We start from the raw sequence: 12,837 nt of genomic DNA, 5'->3' as shown, positions 1-12,837 counted from the left end.
TTTGTGGTACGACTTGATAACATTCTATACCTGTACCTTTTAAAAATAGCCATATGCCCCTAACGTGGTTTTGGATTAAAATGTAACAATTAATATCGTTAACTATAAATATGAAATGACTATAACAACCTCAAACTCTATATTTTTGTTATTTTCTTTCTCTTTCATCTCTCATACACATAATTTATAATATCTAGTATTAACTCAATTAAATAACAATTAATTATAAATTCTTAATTATTATTGTAATTCTTAATTTTTTTTTATTATAATTATAATTATAATTTTATTATATTTTAAATCACAATTAATCCTAAATATTTGTATATATTTATTGTAATTATTAACTTTTTAATCTAATTTTAATTTAATTATGTTTTAGATCACAATTAATCCTAAATTATTAATTATTTATTATAATTCTATGATGATAATATATTTTAATTTAATTAAAGTTTAGAAAATTCTTAATTATTGTTTATTTTATATTTTAAATCAATTCTTAATTATATTTTATATTTTAGATCAATTTTTAATTTTATTTTATTTTAATCAACATATTAATCTAATTTTAGATTTGGAGATAATGAGGGTAAAATTGTCCTTTTGTTGTATTAATTTCATTATAATTTTGTAGAAAACAAAAACCACTCTAAAAAATGGTGTGTATAATATAACGTCCCTTAGTTTAGATGGAAAAACTAATAGTAGCACTTTAAACCAGCCCCTCATGGGGGGTTTTCTGCCTATATTGTAACGATAGGGGATAAAGTGTTCTAGCCCCAAATCCACATGGGACCAACTACCAATAAATCATAATAGTTGAACTTAATTCTTATTAAGTCCTATTAAAACTAAGTCATAAATTTCTAAAAAGATCGTCACTAAAAATAATTTTTTGTGACGATTTTTTATATGTCGCTAAAAATTAGTAATTAGTGATTTTTTTGTCACGATTTTTATAAATTATTGCTAAAACTTATAATTAGTAACGTTTTTTTGTAACGAATTTTTAAACTATTGCTGAAAGTTGAAAATTAGTGACTTATTTTATGATAATTTTTTTAAACTGTTGCTTCAACTTGTATTAGTAACATTTTTCGTGACAATTTTTAAACTGTCGTTGAAAATTAACAATCAGTGACTTTTTTTAATAATGTTTGATGAAAAATACTATTAATTATCATAGGACCTATTGAATAATAAGTTCACCTATTAGAACTTACACGCAAGTTTCCCTATCACAAGGAGCTAAAATGAATTTAACCCTTATTTTTTTAATATATGCAAATGTGATTTGATGAAGAGACTATCGATATTCGATCAACTTAATTTGTTGTATGTATGTTCTATTCCATATTTTCTTAAAAATTGAATGATGTAGATTATAAAAATAAGACCCAAAGTGGGTCTAATAAGCCGTACAACCATCACTGTTTTGCGCAAAGCACAATAGTCACCCCCAATCCTATTAAGATAAACCTGATAAAAATATTACTAAGTTTCAATATATATATACTATCAGCAATCCGTCCTATGCAAGGGATAAAAATAATAACGTAATTATACAAAATTTCATAAGAACCTAAGGCCATGTTTGTTTGGGTGGACATGAGTTTGGGATTGGACTAATAGTCCAATAAAATTATTAATCCAATGTTTGGTTAAACAATTCAAGTACGGATTAATTATTTTACACTTACTATTAGTTAAGATAGGATACATAATCCAACGGATTGGTTGTCCTAGGATTATTAGTCATGGGAATGCTAATCCAGTCCGCCCAAACAAACATGGCCTAAGTGTGTTATTATTTACATGTAAATGTTTCCTAACATAGTAATTCATGCATGATTATAGTAATTTATATGTTGTTAATCAAAATTTTAAAATTTTATTAATGTAATAAAAAATATTATTTTGTAAAATGTAATATTATATTTTAATATAAACATTTGAAAGTTGAGCTAGTGTGCTTATATCTTGCTAACATATTTAAAATTATCTAACTTATTAACTTGTTGACTTATTTGAATCAAATCACATATTTACTTTTTACATTTTTTTCGTAATAAACCAAAAAACAATTTATAAGCCACTTTCTAAAATAACCCTAAATGTTTTATATACTTTTACTTGAATGTGAATTTTATGTCTCAATAAAATAAAAAAATCCTTTTTTATTTAATAATAAAGAAATTAAGTACTACTAATTATGAATTATATATAAAAAAAATTAGCACTATAAATTCATTACTTGAATTTTATTTATTTATTTTTATAAAATATCCAATTAACTTTAAACAATTTGTGAGTTCAATTACAAAAAAGGTTCATATCTAACTTAAAAAATAAAAAAATAAAAAAATCCGAAAATGTAATGAACCATATGTTCAGTGTTGAATTTTGTTAAAACATTTTCTCATTATCATTACGAGTATAATACCCGTGCTATGCACATGCATAAATAAATAATAAAAAAATATTTCTTAAAATTAAATAATAATACAAAACTTATCTAAAATATTTAGTAAAATTGATTTAAAATCAATTAAATTTTATTCATTTTTATCAAAGGTATACATATGAGAAGTTTTTTTTTTTTATATTATTTGTATGTCATTAATTGTGTGTTCTAATAAATTATAAAATTATAGTTATAATAAAATATAAGTACATTTCGACTTATGATTTTTGGAATTTTTATTTATCATATGATAATTGTAAATCACATTTGTTAATATACTCATTTATTAATGTTTTGTAAAGCCTAGATATTTATCTACTCATGGTTTTATGTTGTTATAATTTGTCTTATATCACAACTCTTGCGTAAGAATAGATTAGTATTGAGTTGTGTTAGAGTTGGACTAATCATTAGAAGTGACATAAAAGCTAGTCGATTCAATATTTACGCCAACTTGACATGGACCTAATTATTAGAAATTGTCTTGATTTATACTTAACTTATGAATAAGTAAATTTTTTTATATATTTATGTTTAAAACTATTAATTCAATAAAAATTATCTAAAATAGAGCGGTCCTAAATTAGAGGTCATATTCTAGCCCAATATTACACTTAATCTAAAAAATTGATCAGTTAATTAACAAAAATATTTGATAATAATAAATTTAAACTTTATGTTTAAATTTTATCATAATTTATTAGTTCGTGACCGATATGAAGTTTGGAAGTTTCAATATTATATTTGTACAAGCACAAAATATTTGCCGCTAGTATAATCCTGGTAATCAAGCTTGTGATTCTTTAAACGTCGTCTCAAGCCTTGAAATCACAAAAACGTGAGCTGACCGGCGGATATTTGCTGCAAAATCCCTTTGACGCTTAAGTTAGCACTCAAAATCAATATGGGAATAAGCTTGTGAATCTTGTGAATAGAATTGCGTTACTTTGTTTTAGGTTATCTCTGAGCTTTTATGATTTTTACATGGTAGAATCCTTGTAGGACTCTAATTCCTCTTCCTAGAGTCCCACTAGGAATCACATTTCCTAATGGATAATGCTTATCCATCCACACCCTTTCTACTAGAGATAAAGTGAAATAGCATAACATTTTAGCCGGTTATCGAGCAAACCTATAGCTCGATTGCTCGCCCATTGCATAACAAAACCAGCTCCAATGCACACTGAGCTAGGTCAACGTGCTGCTTCGGCGTGCCGACTGAGTTTGGATCTCAAACTTTTCGGTTGGCTTAACTTTGCTCGACCAAACACACGAGAGGGATTGCCCAGTCAAGGCGACATCGGTTGCCTGCTTGCTCAAATGCTGATAGCCCAACCACGACCTTGCAACTTGTAGCCCGGTCTAAAACATGGGCCAAATTTAGCTCGGTTCATATATCTCAATATAAATTTCCCTCTCAATTGCCCCTTAATTCTATCTAATTTAGCATTATTGGGATTACTCTTAGTAACTGAGCTAAATTCCAACCCGGTCTCACTATTTGAGCGGTTTAAATCATTATGGCACTTCATACCACCTACTCCTTTGGCACCACACGTCCTGTCCAAGACACGTGGTGCCTTCGCATTGGTTCTTTGCACATGCAACAACCATCGCGCATCTCTCTACCTTTTATATATAAAATCAATACATTGTTCATTTTCCTTTTCGACTAAAAATCCTAAAACCAAAGCACTACTTCTTCAACTTTGTGCTTTTCGCACAAGGATCTGAGCATTTCTCTTACAACACTTGCGTCATCACCATTGGAACATTTTCACCGATTGAAAAACAGTGTTCAGCCCTAAATTAGGACTTCTTCGTATCCTAATCCTTTTTTCATTAAAAGTCTTCGAGTTGTTGATGTTATGAGCTCTAATTCCCTAATCATGCATTAAGCTTGATTTAAATCCCAAATAACAAGCAAAAACTGAATAACTTGGAAGTTAAGTCCACCAGGGACTAAACAACCCGTAATCTTCACTTTGATCCATAAAGCTCAGATTCAAATAAGAATGTTGAAGAATCTTGGCAAAAATGAGCAAAAACCTTAATTTTGGTTTGAAAATACAAGTAATCGAGTAAACTTCATGTTTTTCTTCGAGCTAATAAACGTTCGATTGAGCTAAAAACCTAGCTCAATTAATCATCCGAGCAAAAATCTAACTCATACACTTAATAAATATGAATTTTCTACCGTGTAGAATCCTAGGCTTAATTAGGCACACCAACATGCTGAGCGGTTTGGAGAAATTAAGCAAACGCCACACAACTAGACTGCTACGTGCTGTCGAGCTAAACGCGCACAACTCAACTTTTATTTTTTAACTTATTAAATTAAACCATGCTCCATGGGATATGGAAGCTACATTGGAGCGAGAGACGAATTTCGTAAGGATTACAGCATTTCGGCTGATGTCCATTTTGAGTTAGTCGAAGAGGGAATTCTACCCTGGGGTGTACAAGGTGTTTACCCTTTCACCGTGCTATCTATTGTAGAAGGGGGGCTCTGCTTCCCAGTGCAACCCCTAATTTGTGAATTCTTAAGGCAAAACAGATTTTGCCACACACAAGTTTCCACTCATACCTACAGAATAATAAATGGAGTAGCTGAGCTTAATCGTAAGTTGAATTTGAACCTTAGTCTTGTCGAGATATTTCGCCAGTACACCCTTAGCCATACAGACAATAGGTTCTGCAGGTACTTGAAAATCAAGACGAGTCATGAACACCTGGTGATAGGCACGCCAGACAAGGATTTGCATGATCATGACTTCTTTTCGGTGTCTAGCAACTATGAGACTGTTAATGTGCCCAGTTGGTATATAAACCAAAATAAGGGCTCAGCAGGTAAAAAGAATAGTCCGGCCAAACATCTACTCAAAATCATTGTACTGAGATAAATGTTGTCACTTTTTTGCAAATTTGAATCGGTTCCAAGCTTATTATTCTCGCCTAAACAAAGATGCGATTAGGGCTATGCTGAGGTGTAAAGGATGCAGCTGCTAGGACCTCTTAAATTACGAGCTGACCTACTATTCGCACCCCGTAAAAGCAAAGTAACAGACTTCTTGTCTGAACCTTTTCTTCCTCCAGACCCAACTCTTCTAGATGTCCCCTTGATATGCTTAGCTGAGGAAGAAGACATGGTAAAATGCAGAGGAATCAAGAATTTCATGATCGCCTCTTCTAAGGACAAAGCCACCACTTCCACCACTTCTTCATCTCAGACAACCGAGCTAATGGCAGGAACCATGCTAGACTTGGCTTTGACTGTGGTTCTAGAGGTTAGCACGGATTCACATCGGGCTTCTAAAAGGGCATGCGTCCTTGATCTATTTGTGTAGAGATCCTAAATTTTTTTTATTACACTTGAAAACCCTGAGCCTTAGGTTAATAGCATTTTAACCCTAGTTCCGTAAAAATCTGTGTAAGGGCCCAAGTAAAGAATAATTTCTCCTTGTGTTACCATAATTAAATCATAGAACACCACTTTATGATTGGAACTATCCTAAAACTTGGTTTTATTTATTTACCTCATAATTTCTAAATTAATTCACACATTTATTCTTATTTCTAATTTTTTTTATTATTGTTCTTTCATTAATTATTTATTTGAATGGAATATTATTGTGTACTTGAATATATACATAGTTTATATATATATAATATTGGTGGAAGAGTGGGTTGATAACAACAAAGAAGTAAATAAAATAAATAAATAAATATCTAGATATTTAGTCCCTTAGCCATTAAGCTACCTATATTATATAAATTGAGAGTTGGTCCCAATCCACACCCACGTTTTTCATCAGCTCAAGGAGAGGGTGAGAGAGGGAGAGTTTGCTCAAGGGAAGTCAAGGGGAGTAGAGAAGTGAGAAGAAAAAAAAAAAAAAAGACTTCTTGAAGGTAAAAATACACCTCTCCCTTGTCTTCTCAAATTTTTTTTTCTTTACCCATCTCATCCTATTGTCCAGATGCTGCCTTGGGTTATGTATTAATGGTAAATTGAGTTTTTGGTGTGTATGCATGTGTGGGTGTGAATTGGTGACATTGTCTTACCATTTTATTCAAAATATGCACTGCTGCAATTTCTAATATTTAAAAGAAATATCAAACCTGTCTATTTCTCAAATCTGAATTTATTGTAAGATAATTGGTGTGTTTAGAGCTTGTGACAATTTTAGTAGCCCCTAATTGTGTGTTTTTAGGGCTTGGATAATTTGTTGAAAAATCTGGTCCTGAATCTCTGAAAAACAGTCCACTTTTAGTAATTTTATAAAATTCTAGAAAAATAATCTCGTGTTGGTTCTTTTGTCAAAATTTAGAAATCTGAGTCCTCTTTCCAACAGATTTTATTTGAGTGAAAACCATCGGGTAGATTGAGAGAAACGCTAGTTTTCCCAATGGGTGACAAATCTGGACAGGTTTTTGAATATAGCTTGTGGATGAATTTTTGGAGGTGCTATGCACATTCTGTGAATTGGAATTGAAACTAGACAGGTTAATTATTATTTCTGTGCAATTTCAGCCCCTAATTTGACCTAGAAGTATTTTTACCAAAGCGTTCTTGTTAGCCCTGCAGAACCGACCGGTGCTGGAAATTGTGTTCTACTATGTGACTTGTCTCTAAGTGTTTCAGGCCTTTTTAATGTTATTTCTTGCTTAACTATACTTGTGTACTTATGTATGATGATCATGGACTATATTTCCTCTAGTATGTTTTTCCCATACTCGTTTAATTGACCAAATTACCGAATGTGACTAAATAACCTAGCAAAAGATCTAATAAACGGGAAATGATAAGGGGTTGGCAATGGGTGACGTTTATCTTAGTGTTTTAGAACAATTTTATACATATGCATGACATGAATTATGATGGGGTTAATACCAAATGAGTTAAGTCTTGTGTAAGCAGTTTAAGCGAGTCCCTAGGTTGACCTGGATGTATTCAGACTCTATGCGGCGGTTTCAGGGTGTAAGCGAACCCTTTGGTATGGTATGCGCAGGGTGTAAGCGAGCCCTTTGGTATGGTATGTGCAGGGTGTAAGCGAGCCCGAGGCACGATTTGGGTGTAAGCGATCCATCAATGCCACTGAAAGGTAAATAATCGGAAGGTGGGCATAGGTGGTAAGGTCTGCAAAGCAGCAAAAGGGGGAGTTCTGAATAGTCTGGTGTTCAATCCTTGTGGTTGGGTGGAAGGATCTCTTTGGGGGGGTCCTAAATGCCTAGTCTAACTACTGATTTATAAAACCTTAATGTAAGTATGTTATGTTACTTGATTTGTTTTGTGTATGATTGATTGATAGAAGATATGGGGGTGTGTGTGTGTTTTTACTGGACATTCCAAGCTCATGGCGTGTCATGCCAGGTGAAGAAGCAGCTTACGACGGGGAAGGTTATCCCGAAGACAATCAAGATGAAGTTTTAGAGCCGTGGTTCACTTGAAAATTAGACTAGTAGTTGTTTTTGTGTTCTCTCTTCTTTTACCTTTTGGTTTGACAACATTTGTAAACCTCTAGTGGAACTCAAATCAGTTATCCATGTTATAACTCCGCTTGTATGTGTATATTAACGTATTGTGGTTATCTATTTTGTTTGAGTTGTACTTTATATATTTCTCTTGCGGTCTCAAATTTTGGGGCGTGACAATTTGTGGAACTGACGACCGAGTAGTCCATTGAAGAGGCCACTCCTCCCCAGCCTGGAATCCATCGTTAACCCACTAGGGCAAAGTCATTACAGTAACAAACTCCATTGTTGCGGACAAGAAGCATCTGCTCAGTTATAACCTTTCAAAGGTCTTGTTCTTGCTTGTAGACAGAGAAAAATGCAGCCACTTTCATGATATCCGAGTTATTAAATCTACGGTCAAATCACTTATTTCTGCTCAGTAACAATTGCTAATTTCTCCTCGGTTTAGTTGCACTTTCAGCTTGGGCACGTTTGCTAACTCTTGCATTCTTGATAGGCCATCCCAAAATCCTATCTTGCCATGGAGAGGCTGGTCAAATTAAGATAGAATCTGAAGGATAAAACTAACCACGTTGCTCAAGTTGAGATTGAGCTGAGTCAGTCTTAGACTTCACTGGAGATGGCCAATGTTGACAATGTTTAGTTTCTCGGTCAAGTTGCTGCTACCGAGAAGACGATGGATGACGCTCTAGCCGAGCTGAAAAAGTTGAAAGAAGAGGTTGTCGCTCGACAAACTGCCCTTGATACCGGCTAAAGGCTGTTGAGACAAGGGCTTCAATGAAGTGGAAGAGAGTTGTGGCAAGCAAGTTGATACCACAAAAGATGTATTCTTTCAATCCGGCTAGAAGGCGACTTGTGAAAAACTTGGTCATGGCCTTGATACCGAGGTATTCACCACTCCTCCCCCTACTTTCTATCGGATTACATTGAGGCTTATGCTCCTGGGGTGTTCAAAGCTCTAGTACTGGACGAAGAGGAAGAAGGTGATGATGATGATGGCATTGAGTAAATTCCTTCCGGTGTAAACACTGAAATTGGGGGCCAGTTGTAACTAAGCAAACAACCCCTCTCTTTGTAAGTTGTTTTGAAAATGAATAGAAACTTTAATTTTTTTGCAAGCAATGCCTCGATAATTATTCACTTGTTAACAAACCTATAAAACAAGACTTCCTTCTCTGTCAAGCAAAATCAGCTTGGCAAGTAATCCCTAGAAACTGCCAGTTTATTCTGCTGAGCAAAAACAGCTCGATGAACGCTTTCAAAGTTGGAAACATCCTCTAACCTACACCTCTGAGCTAAAAATCAACTCGGTCAAGATTTTCAAAGTTGGAAACATCTCCTCCAACCTACTTTGCCAAGCTAAAAATCAGTTCGGTAAAGATTTTCAATTAAGTGAAGGGCATTCAAATCTGTTACCCCTTAGTTGAGCTAACTCAGTTATAACCAAAGAATAATAAGAAGACAATAAACATTGCAAAGTGGTAAAACGAAAAGACTATCTACTTATTTTATTAATGATATTTTTTTTTTGGAATAGTACAAGAATAAAAGCTAGAAATAAAACAACTTTAAATTGGCAATGTTTCATGGCTTGGGAACAACACAGCCATCCAAATCTTCTAATTGTATGCCCTTTTTCTAGGCAAGCCCACAATCTTATAAGGTCCTTTCTAGTTGGGACCCAGCTTGCCATCACCAGGTACCAGAGTGTTGTCCATGACTTTGCATAGAAACCAATCTTCCATCTTAAATTGTCTTGGGTGCATGATTTTGTTGTATATCTTGGATAACTCTTATTGATATACAACGATGTGAATCAATGCCTTCTCTCTTCTTTCTTCAACAAGGTCGAGTTCCAAGACTATTGTTTCACTATTTTAGCCAGGATCAAAATTTTCACTTCTGATGGTGGGTACACCAATCTCTAAGGGGATAACAACCTCCATGCCATAAGCTAAAGTGAAGGGTGTCTCTCCGGTCGACCGTTTTGGGGTTGTTCGGTATGCCCACAAGACATAGGGTAATTTTTCAACTCATTTTCCCTTAGCTTTCTCAAGTATTTTCTTCAGTCCATCAATGATGACTTTGTTTGAAGCTTCTTCTTGGCCATTTAACTGAGGATATGTCAATGTGGAGTTGTTGAATTCAATTTTTAATTCTTCGCAGAATCCCTTAAAAAGCTTTTTGTCGAATTGAGTGCTGTTATCTTTTTGCTAGACAAACTTCTTTACATATATTTTCTCTGATGGATGTAAGTGCTTCTACTTCAACCCATTTGGTGAAGTAGTCTGTTGTCGCAATGAAGAATTTCATATTACTCGGTATTGTCGGAAGAGGTTCCACAATATCCAAACCCTATAAAGCAAAATGCCACAAACTTATCAAAGATAGAAGTTCACTAGTCAGTTGGTGGATTTGTTGTACAAACTTCTGGCACTTCTTATATTTTATGGCTTACTTTTGTGCTTCGGCTTACATATAGCCATGAGAGATAGCTCAATAGGCAAGTGATCTCCCTGTAATATAACTTCCACACATCCCGTCATGTATTTCAAACAAAAAGGCTTTAACCTTGCTAGGATGCACACATTTCAAAAATGGACTTGTGAAAGACTTCTTGTACAGCGCTCCTGATGGAAATAGCTAGAGCTGCTTCGATTTTGCTCTAATTTTATTTACTTCTTTCTTGTCAGTGGGCAAAATATTGTCTTTCAAAAAGATGATAATAGGATCCATTCAAGATGGTCCTAGCTCAGCACATAAACTTCTACTGCTTCTGGCTCTTCAATGCTTGGCCTTAACAAGAATTCAATTAATAGAGGGTTGGGCATTATTGTGTCAGACATGGCTGGGAAACTGGCCAATTCATTGGCTTTAGTGTTTTCATCCCTATCAATCTGTTATACCTTTATTGCGTCAAACTTCTTGATTTATTCTTTAACTAGCATTTGGTACTTTGTCATTCTATCATCCTTTGCTTCATATTTGCCAGAGACTTGGTTGACCACCAGTTTGGAGTCACCATACACTATTAGCTCGGTTACAGTGCTGATTTCAGAACGGCTAAAAGCGCTTTATACTTCATTTCATTATTGGAGACTGGAAATCCAAGTCTAACTGCTTGCTCAATGGTTAAGCCATATGGCGAAATAAGAACAACTCCTAGCCCGACTCTATGCTTATTGGAAGCTCCATCAATGAATAACTTCTAACATTCAAATGTATCTGAAAATTTCTTTGGATCAGGGATGGCTATTATTTCTTCAATTGCGTCATCTGGTTGTGCTGGAGTTCCACTTGATTGTTCAAGATTTCTTTGCTCGGTTGCCCCACCATTTCCTCTTCAGGCACTTCAGGGAAAGTTGTTTCCTTTGTTGCTTAGATTACCTTTTCACCCATTTTGCAGTACGTCATCGGGGTCTAGTAGATAGGCTACTATTGCTAAACTCAATGGTGCGTTATAAGGTACATTTGTAGACACCCCATTTTTTACCCTCCCCAAGACTTGGATGTCATTGCTTGTGCACTCAATGATTGTGACTATTCGTGCTTGTTTTAATGCCCGAAGTCCTCGGCGGAATGCCCGATCTTTGAGCCTTCAAACCCCATCCATTTTGTGCCCTGTTTTGGACTAAAACCTTCAAGCTTGCAACTCCTGGTGGCTGCTGGCCACCAATTGAGGCTGCTGGCCACCCAAGTGGCTTGCCGGCCATCACTGGTGGCCGACAAGCCACCAGTGTCTTTTTTCAGATATTTTGTTGACAGCTGTTCCAACTGTTGGCATAATGGGTCTCATCTCCATACATGTGTATGGATGGATTTCTTTCAGCCAAATGCTTGTTTATCTATATATATGGGGTCTCCTCCCTCATTTTTGAGGGTTAGAAAATTTTGGAACAAAATTCTCTCTGTCTTTCTACATTTCTCTCTCTCTCTTGAAATTTTGTGCTTAGTTGCTTAGATACACTATACTTTTACATTTTAACCCTTAACCGAAGTGGTTTGTCTTGGAGCTGAGGTTGCTTGAAGCTATCTTGGAGCTTCTTAAGTGGGTTTTGGCTTGGTTTGTTGCCTAGAATTACTCTTCCCTTCAAGAGGTGTAACACTTGTTTTGTACACTTTGTTTTGCATACTCATTTTGCTATCTTTTCCCACTATTTTTGGACTGCTTTTGAACTGTAAAAAAACCTATTTTGGTGGACTAAAAGGGATGGTTTGAGAACATTTTAAGTGAGGGGGTGCTTCACCATTATTTCTTTCTTATTTGAAAGGTTTTGCACCTTTGTTTTCCACTTTCAAACCAACTTTTTTTAGGCCTTTAACCACGGAATTTTAGATTATTTTCAGTGGCAAAAAACATGTTTTGAAGTCCAAAATTGGAGGGGTTAGCCTCCCCTCCTTGTGTCTTGTTTGCTAGCCTAGTTAGTTCTATATGTTAGCATGATTTTCTAACTTTTTGTAACTATATTTCAGCATGTTTTTGCCTTTATTTTTAGTGCCTTTTTCTAACTCATATTTTCTTAGCTTGGAGTACTAGGTGAGTTTTTAGTGCTTTAGCATACTTGCATGTATGTGAATGTTGCCATGATTAGCATGCTTGCTATGAGGCTAAATGCTTATTTGATAAACTACTTGAATGCCTGTGGATGAATGCTTGTTGTTTGAATTGGAACAATTCAATAAATGTACGTTTAAGCCCACTTTGTTGAGTGGCAAATTTGCAAACTTTAAGCCCACTTGAGGTGGAAAATTCAAACTCATTTTCGGAAAACAAACATGAAATTGAGTTATTCCAATTTGGGCAAACTAGTCTATACTTGCTTGTGTGCATCACATAGTAATGCTAGCCTAATAACTGGATCAAGAATACATAATGGTGCTGTTTGGTGTAGCTA

General features: G+C 34.7%; 1 long non-coding RNA gene across 1 annotated transcript; it reads left to right on the top strand.

Annotated features, from left to right (window-relative positions):
- The first annotated feature begins 6,268 nt into the window (after positions 1-6,268).
- Positions 6,269-8,052, top strand: LOC114312179 (uncharacterized). Its single transcript, XR_014334670.1, has 2 exons — positions 6,269-6,376; positions 7,839-8,052. It is a non-coding gene; the product is annotated as an uncharacterized LOC114312179 (long non-coding RNA).
- The last annotated feature ends 4,785 nt before the right edge of the window (positions 8,053-12,837 follow it).

The sequence above is a fragment of the Camellia sinensis genome, chromosome 7 (assembly GCF_055761805.1).
Source record: "Camellia sinensis isolate YWXY chromosome 7, ASM5576180v1, whole genome shotgun sequence".
Lineage (NCBI taxonomy): Eukaryota > Viridiplantae > Streptophyta > Magnoliopsida > Ericales > Theaceae > Camellia > Camellia sinensis.
This window is presented reverse-complemented; position numbering and strand designations above follow the sequence as displayed.